Raw genomic sequence first — 9,768 nt, 5'->3', positions numbered from 1 at the left:
TTAATTTAATTAAACACAGATTTTATGTCTTGGCGATTTCATTGCAAAAGTTTGATCTAGAAGTGTCTTTATATTGCTTGTATTTTTGATCATAACACGCTACAGGCAATTTAAAGTATGGAACGCCGCAGCTGTCTTATGTCAGGACATTTCATGTTATCATGTCAAAGTGTGGTCTTAACTTGTCAAAACAGTGTCTTATTATGTTTGAAAACTATGTTATCATGTCAAAGTATTGTGTTAACTTGTCAAAACAGTGTCTTATTATGTCAAAAAGCTATGTTAATATGTCAAAGTGTGGTGTTAACTTGTCAAAACAGTGTCTTATTATGTCAAAAAGCTATGTTATTATGTCAAAGTGTGGTGTTAACTTGTCCAAATAGTGTATTATTATGTCAAACAGCTATGTTAATATGTCAAAGTACAGTGCGATCTTGTCTGTAGAGCGTATTATTATGTTAAAAAAGCTAGACAAGATTAAATGATACTTTAAGAAGATAACATAGCTTTGTTACATAATACGACACTGTTTTGACAAGTTAACACCACATTTTGACATAATAACATGACTAGTTAACATAATAAGATACTATTTGGACAAGTTAACATCACTCTTTGACATGATAACATAGCATAGTAACATAATAAGACACAGATTTGACAAGTTAACACAACACTTTGACAAGATAACATGACTACTTAACATGATAAGATACTATATGGACAAGTTACCATCACTCTTCGACATGATAACATAGCATATTAACATAATAAGACACAGTTTTGACAAGTTAACACAACACTTTGACAAGATAACATAGCTTTTTAACATAATAGCACGCTGGTTAGACAAGATCACGTGGTATTTTGACATAATAACATAGCATTTAACATAATAAGACACTGTTTTGACAAGTTAACACAACACAAGATAACATGCCTAGTTAACATAATAAGACCCTATCTGGACAAGTTAACATCACACTTTGACATAATAATATAACGTATTAACATAATAAAACACTGTTTTGACAAGTTAACACCACACTTGGACAAGATAACATAGCTTTTTAACATAATAGCACGCTCGGTAGACAAGATCACACGGTACTTTGACATGATAACATAACGTTTTAACATAATAACACGCTCTGTAGACAAGATCTCATGGTACTTTGACATAATAACATAACACTTAACATAATAAGACACCATTTCGACAAGTTAACACCACATTTTGACATGATAACATCGCACTCGCTTTGACATGATAACATAACATTTTAACATAATAAGACACTGTTTTGACAAGTTAACACAACACTTTGACAAGAAAGCATAGCTTTTTTACATAATAGCACGCTCGGTAGACAAAATCACACGATACTTTAACAAGATATCATAGCTTTTTAACATAGTAACACACTCTGCAAACAAGATCATACTTTGACATGATAACATAGCTTTTCAACATAATAAGACACTGTTTCGACAAGTTAACACCGCACTTCGACATAATAACATAGCTTTTTGACATAATAAGACACTGTTTCGACAAGTTAACACCACACTTTGACAAGGTAACATAGCTAGTTAACATAATAAGACACTGTTTCGACAAGTTAACACCACACTTTGATATAATAACATAGCTGTTTGACATAATAAGACACTGTTTCGACAAGTTAAAACCACAGTTTGACATATTAACATAGATTTTTGACATAATAAGACACTGTTTTTACAAGTTAACACCACACTTTGACATAATAACATAGCTTTTAAACATAATAGCACGTTCAGTAGACAAGATAACACGACACTATAACAAGATAACAGAGCGTTTTAACATAATAAGACTCTGTTTTGACAAGTTAACACCACAATTTGACAAGATAACATGGCAATTTAACATAATAGCAAGCTCAGTAGACAAAATCACACGACACTTTAACAGGATAACAAAGCGTTTAAATATAATAAGACACTGTTTTGACAAGTTAACACCACATCTTGACATAATAACATAGCTTTTAAACATAATAAGACACTGTTTTGACAAGTTAACATCACGCTATGACATGATAACATGAAATGTCCCGACATAAGACAGCTGCGGCGTTCCATATTAAAGAGTCAGTAACATACGTATTTAACAATTGTATTCTAATGGACATTTGTCTTTCGTGAAACTTCTACTAAACTGTACGATTATGTAATAAATACTATCAATCCATGTGATTGTAAGTATTACTAATCAAAACGTTTCACCAGAGTGTCACATAACAACCATTAATTTCCTAAGAAAAAACCGTTAATTGCTTAAGAAATCAATTAAATATGCGTTCTATTGTTTCTTAGACTACTGAGCGTTAAAATTAGTAAGCAAAATGACCTTTAGTTTTCTAATCTAGAATTAACCAATTCGTTTATTTACAAGCAAACACAATTAAATCATATTATTATATTATTATTATTATTATTATTATTATTATTATTATTATTATTATACCATGATAAACACGTTCAAAGGCGCTTTACATGTAGCAAACGCAGCCACATTCATCCTCTACTAGTACAGACACAGAGGGACAGAGTGAGATAAAGCCCCCGGAACAGATAGAGAGAAATCATTTTTAGATACAGACTTGTCCGGCTAGCTTAGCCTAGTTCTTTGCGAATAGACAGTTTGGTTCTTTAACGTGCCCGGTGTATAGCACCGATACACGCGAAGCCGCCTTTCCTGGGAAGAACCAGTACAAACCTCTAAGTTAGGTGGGAGACACTAAAGAGCATCTCAAAAATTTCCAGTGTCTGGACCGGGATTCGAACCACGGACCTCTGGATTGACAGTCAAGCGTGTTACCACCAGACCATCGGCCTACCTATATTAACACTTTGTATCTATGCAAATTAATGCATTTTTTCTATTCAATGATTATTTATAACACAAATTTGTTACATTATTTGTACTATTTGATATCAATAGAGAACAAATAATATAAAGAGGTCTAAAAGCTCATATTACATAAATATATTTACAAATCAAAGTTTATTGCTTTTGCAATGAATAAACGTCATACATATAGCTTCTTATAGATGATACAATTACGAAAATAATAGTTACCTTGGGGAGTTCATAATCCAAACATGTGATTATAGGTAATCGAAATCTTTCTCAAGTATATCTATAAATCAAGTGTTAATTTAATTGTTAATTTCTACTGAAATTAACAAATGCACTCCCTATTTCTTTTACTGAATACGCACCTTTTAAATCCGCATGCGGCTGCGACTTATCGAAAAATATTATATAATATACACCAGCCGTCGATTACTGTGTAAAATGACCAAAATCTTTTCTATCGCAATATTTCATATGATAAGAACAAAAATAATAATGACCTGTTTTGCTAATTAGCATTACATATTATGCGCTTGTTAGTTTCAAAATGTTTGCTGAGAACGCAAAGCAGTAAAGCACTTCAAAACAATCAACTGTCTCTCGGATACACATCGCTATCTGAAATATGTTTTCAAAATTCCTTGTTACTTCAATGTTTGTCAAATATTGATTCGTACCCCCAACAAATCGTAAAGACACAGTATAATGAGTTAAATATACTTATTAAAATAGGATACGATTAAGTGTGCGTGAAAAGATTGCATGATGTGATTAAATTTGAAAACAAAATCACAGGTTTTATTTGTTTTCTAAAGATGAGCAACGTTATACATGTAGCAGAACGCCAGAATTAAGTCGTTGCCCGTGCTTTGAGGGAAACGATAATATCCTGTTGAAACTGAAATCATGGTCACAGGATAATAAATAATTCCAAGAATAACGTGACAAGAATGGCACTGCCGTATTTCAGAAAATAAACTGAAATCAGTATTGCCAGGGGAGATAAACACTCTTAAGTTCAATCACAAAGTAAACTTTTGCTAAGTTATGACATTGTACTTTGACTATTACGTTTTGTATTTGTATGAATGGAAACTATATCTTTTCATTTTAAATTATTCAACGATGATTTTTCTTATATAATGCATACACCTCAAATAATATATATTTATTTATTCTGTTTGGTTTTAACTCTCATAGACAAAATTTCCATCATAATACTATATTATGCTGACTGCGTCTAAAGACGGTGAAAGACAAAAGTAACCATTGGGCATTATATCAGACACGGGTGGGCACCCGGGGAGAACTACAAAACCGTAAGCCAGCTGGTTTTTATGCTTCCTTACATGAAATTATACACCCTTAGTGACGTTCTTAAAAATCGTCATTGTTGGGAATGTTGTCCAAAGCCAGTGGAGACATATTTTGAAACGCAATAACAATTACCTTATTTTCAAAACCTGGTCCTTTAATTATTTTAGCAGTGTGTAACCATATAAACTAGAACTGGAAATTTATATTCATACAAAAATGTGTGCATCAACTTCCTTGTACGGGTACATATACAAGGACAATCATAATGTAGACAGTAAAAATCTTTTTTCGCACTTGCAGTTGATGAATGTCATGATATTTCAACAATCGGAACCAAACTGCAAGTTTAACAACTGCAAAGAATTTCAATATACGATAATCAAATTGACCTAACAATATTCCAGACTTGCATTTCTAATGAATTCCAGCTGAATAATATACAGTTGTTAATACAAAAGTTTGACAATATATTTAAATCATTCCTTAGGCAAAGCATATTTATCAGCATGGTTTTTTACTGAAGCAACTAAATCTTTGTTGAGGAACCAGGACAGAAAAATCTAATTTAGTAAACAAAGTACAAAGTGAATACAGATCGTATAATTAAATGAGCATAATTATGTTAAAGTTTTCGAACAAATCCGTTTCTTGACCGAAGTGCGAACTCACTATCTTTAGTCACAGTATCTTAAATAATACTGGATCAGAATTGTGTATACTATATCTTACACTTATTAGGCATTTAATCTTAATAACAATTGTGTAGTTTGAGGTTCCAAAAAATCTCACTAATTAGAAAGAGTACATCGTGAATTCTTAATATGGTTGTGCAGTGCAGAACTGTCAATTTGCAACGTTGGGCTGTGTGGTGAAGCGATTATATTTCCATTGTTATTTTGATAAAGCAAGAATCGTTTAAATCGTTAGTTTTTACAAATATTTCTTCAAATTAAATTAAGGAAACAACTACATTTATAACTAAAGGAGATTAATACCAACAAACGTCACTTAGCCACAGGGTAAGTAAAACGTTGTGATCATGACATTTGACCTTCAAGAATGACCTTGATGCAGTTAACTACACATATATTTAAAGTAAGCAGTGCCTTCTTGAAGTTTGTAGTTTTACCTACAGCGAGACTGTCTTATAAATGCACCCTTTATAAAGATCAATGTTTCACCTCATTGATCGAATATTATCACTGTGAATAAGGACATTTACAAGGCATTATAAATTGGCAATACTAACATATAATGCATATTTGTAGCCTTTATTCGCATTGATACTGAACAGTTTGATATGATATGTCTCTGAGTTACCTTCCTTTACATGGTACAGGTAAATTATAATATTTTTGTACGTACTTTTAAATCAACTTCATTCTGAAAAGTTGTTATGCATGTGACATAAACATCAATGAAACGTATAGAGAATTCTGATTTATATTCTAGAAGATTCTTATAACATGCGTAAAGATTTGAAAAAAAAATGATTTGACAGTGACATGAAGCAGACACACAAAATATATCCATGGTAATGCAGTTGTAGCAATGTACGCTGATACTTCTTCTGAGTTATATTTATGAGATTCTTGCGCAAGCTTCGTTACAAATACTGATCCAACTAAATTTATAAACTCTTTTTGATGAATTCTAAAATTTTGCATTAAAGATATATAACTAAGTTTTATTTAAGAAGAAATCACAACATATTTTTTTTTTCAGTTCTTACTGGAAGAAAATTCTTTATTATCAACAATGAACTGATGAAGTGTACAAAACGTTCCCTACAACGACTTGCAAAACTGATGATCAGAAATCATGTGCAAACATAACCTATGACACCCCTAAAAACACACTGCGTCTTTAATCGCACCATGCGGGTATTTTCACATTTTATTATTTTATAAAGTCAATTAGAGGAGCATTTGTAAGCAAGAGAACGCCACCAAATAAGTAACAGCAGACTCGCCTTGACTGAATCTTAATGAAAGTTTATGGAACGTGCAACACCGCTCAGACCCCCTTGCATCGCTGTATGATAGTAAAATTCAAACTTAAGATTGGTGTTAAAAACTCTCTTATTTAGTATAGAATGTCTAAAAGTGATAAATAAATATGAAATTTTAAATTATTCAATTTCTGAAAATTTTATTTACATGATTTATGTATTTGACCTAAAAGGTATCATCTCTAAATATGAGTCCATTTAGTTCGTCTGCATTTCAATTAGGCTAAATTGTCAATACAATAACTACTTCCTACTGTTAGTTTTTGACTAAACTTTTGTGTTGATCAGCCTTGACCATTTTAATACAGCATGTTTGAAACTGAAGTTATATCCGTTTCATATTTCATATGGCGTCATAATATATAACATTGAAATATTTCGAATAAGATTTTGGGTAAAGGACACAAAATCCAATATCACTGCATATAGATTTTTAAGTATATGAAGTTGATTTAAACACCTAACATATAAGTATTGGTATGAAAACCGTATATATTCTTCTTTTAAAGTATACCTGCCAAGTACATACGTTACGTTTATTCGAAAGTTTATGTTGTAATCAGTGAGTATTAAATTTATTAAAATTATATAGATCTGTGATCATTTTGTTTAATTTATCAACGACAAATGAAATTACAAGTTTAAAGTTGCTAGAAAATGTGGTGAAAATGAATATTTCATTTGCTGAAAATTGAACAGAAAGCATATAAATGTCTCTAGAGACTGTTTCAACCATTAAAATTTCATTATTTCGGCGCATATTGTTCGCACACGTATGTTTAAGACTAATAACAACCATCATGCTAGTTAACTGCATCTTAGTGGGGGCAGACCAGACAGTGAAATCAATTCTACTCCCAAGTATGTGCACATTTTAGATTTAGAGAGATATGTTTTAACATATTACATCTTTATATTTTCACCTAACAACCATTTTGCACGATAAAAGAACAGTTTTCCCTTTCTAATTATTCTCTTGACAGAGTTGTGAGCTGTGAAATGCATGTGATTGCCTTGGGATTTATCTTACGTAATGGCATATCACATGCAAAACCTTCCTTCCTCTACTTTGTTTCACATTTTATTTCTGTCACAGAGTTAAGTAAACAATTTATACATACATGATAACCCTCTCAACAATTCTGGGAACAATAACGCCTGCTGCTATACATCCATGATTACCCGCTGAACGGTACATGCAATCGCTAAACATACAGGATTACATGATGTACCCTCTCAACAATTCTGGAAACAATACTACTTATCGGTCTACATACATGACCAACTACTATTAGACATACGTGATTACAGTGCACGAGAAACCTACCACTATACAGACACGACACACCATTACCATCTCGACAACATCCGGAACAAGACCGCCGAAAATTACATGATTACCCTCTAAACATAACAGGTAACGCTACATTTGACCACTAAACGTTTATTCTAACAATGTATAATCTGTTCAAGGTTGACATATGTTATTGCTCAAGGAATAATGCTGAAAGCTACGGATATGTTCAAAACAATGTCCAATTACCGTGTGCACTTACTCTTTATACGCATTAATTTTCAGAACACGTTTTTGAACGAATCATTTTATAGGCGTACGATAGAAATCTCGTATTTGAGAAGGTACACATTTAAGGGAAAATATTTTATCTTCTCGTCATCTCCGTACCCACAGTTCACATTTTGATATTTATTACCCAATATTAAATGCGTAATGTGGTGCAGAATGGAGCCCTAGGTTATTTAACAGCATTGCACTATTATGCAAGTGGTGAATAGTTTTACGGTTTCAAGGGTGTAATAAAATATTGTTTTAGAAAAGTAATTATAATCATCTTTCATTATCTTTTGCACAAGGCTGGTATTTTGTATCCTATCTATATTATCAAGTTATGCATAACATAAATTGTTTATTAACTCGCAAACTACCGTTTCCGTGCTCGTAACAATATAATGGCATTATTTTGATTGCGATCTTTTGGAATCGGATACACTTTGATTGCACATTCCAATTAATAGCTGTTATCGCAGATATACCTGTTTTTAAACTTTTGATTGAATTATTGTCTGCTTTATTGCTTTAAATGTCCTTATTGGAATAAGAATTCAAACTGAATCAACAAACCTTGAACAATACTCTACAATTTCTATCAGAATTATTAACCACTATATCGTTAGTTTTCTGTTTAAAGTCATAGTAATTATTTCATTTGCAAGCGAATGCAATAAATTGACCGCTAGTATTTTTATCAAAGTTTTCTTGTCTCAATATTTCTACATATGGACCATCAATTTAAAATTGTCAACAAATTACTCTATTAAATGAGGAAAATTATCTCACAAGTTTATAATGATTAACCGTTAATTACGTAAAGAAATGAACACGTGTTTCTCATAAAGCTCTCACTAGCCGAAAAAGTAATTTACTTCCATAAAGAGGTTATAATCGAAAATTTACAAAAGTGTATTATACAAATTAAGCCTGCTTTACTTTGAAAATGCAAATACTTTCCATCTATACATTACAAAACAGAAACAAGTTAACATAAGTTTATAAAATATTTACGTTCACGTGTATAATATAATCCACACATGCAATCACACATCAACAGTTGATTACTTTTTACAAAAGTGAACAAAATCCTTTAAGTGCTTTGCAATATTTTATACTAACCAGCGTTTTCTAATAAACATCCCACATACGCGCTTATTGATATTTGCAAAATTTCATAATACTTTAATCACTTCAAACAATACACTGCCTCTCCAATACAGTGAATACTGGCTGTTATCTGAAATATGTTCCGAGGAACAGTCCCGTATCATTCCTCATTACTACAATGTTTAGTGAATATTGATTCTTGACATAACAAATTACAAAGACGCTGTATACCAATAAAAGGACAATTTTAATTATATATATTTTTTTAAATTAAGTACGATTTGGTGTGCGTGCTAAGATTGCATGTTGTGGTTGAATTAAAACATATACAATTGTTACTCATTTTCTGAAGACGAGGGATCTAAAAGTGGGACGCCAATCCATGCAATAACTCAGTATCAGAGTAACGTTATTATGTTGGGAATATTTTACGAAAACGGTATTACGGTAAGATACTGTTGCATTACTTATTTTTTACGTGAAGAGAATTTCTGTTTGTATTGTGAATTACATGGCCATATATCTAAAAAAAAAATGAAACCACTTTTCCTGGGATGATAGCCGATACTTTTACTAATAAATTATATATTACATTACATATGATTAAATGTCCGCTTTTTAATTTTCGATTTTCTTTGTTTGACTGTTTTGTTGGGTTTAAAGTCACACCAGCATATTTCTAGGTGATATGGCAAATTCAAAAAAATATAATATTGTAGCGTAATGGCCTCTAAAAGCCACATGGCACCATTGTTACCAGACTTGCAAAACGTGTGATAGAACTTTCACACACACATATATAAGATCGAAGACACAACAGTTAATTTCTGATGTTTATTCAACTTCAGGTAGTTAAAG

The sequence above is a fragment of the Mercenaria mercenaria genome, chromosome 8, assembly GCF_021730395.1.
Source record: "Mercenaria mercenaria strain notata chromosome 8, MADL_Memer_1, whole genome shotgun sequence".
In the NCBI taxonomy this organism is placed as follows: domain Eukaryota; kingdom Metazoa; phylum Mollusca; class Bivalvia; order Venerida; family Veneridae; genus Mercenaria; species Mercenaria mercenaria.
Note: the sequence above shows the minus strand (reverse complement) of the source record.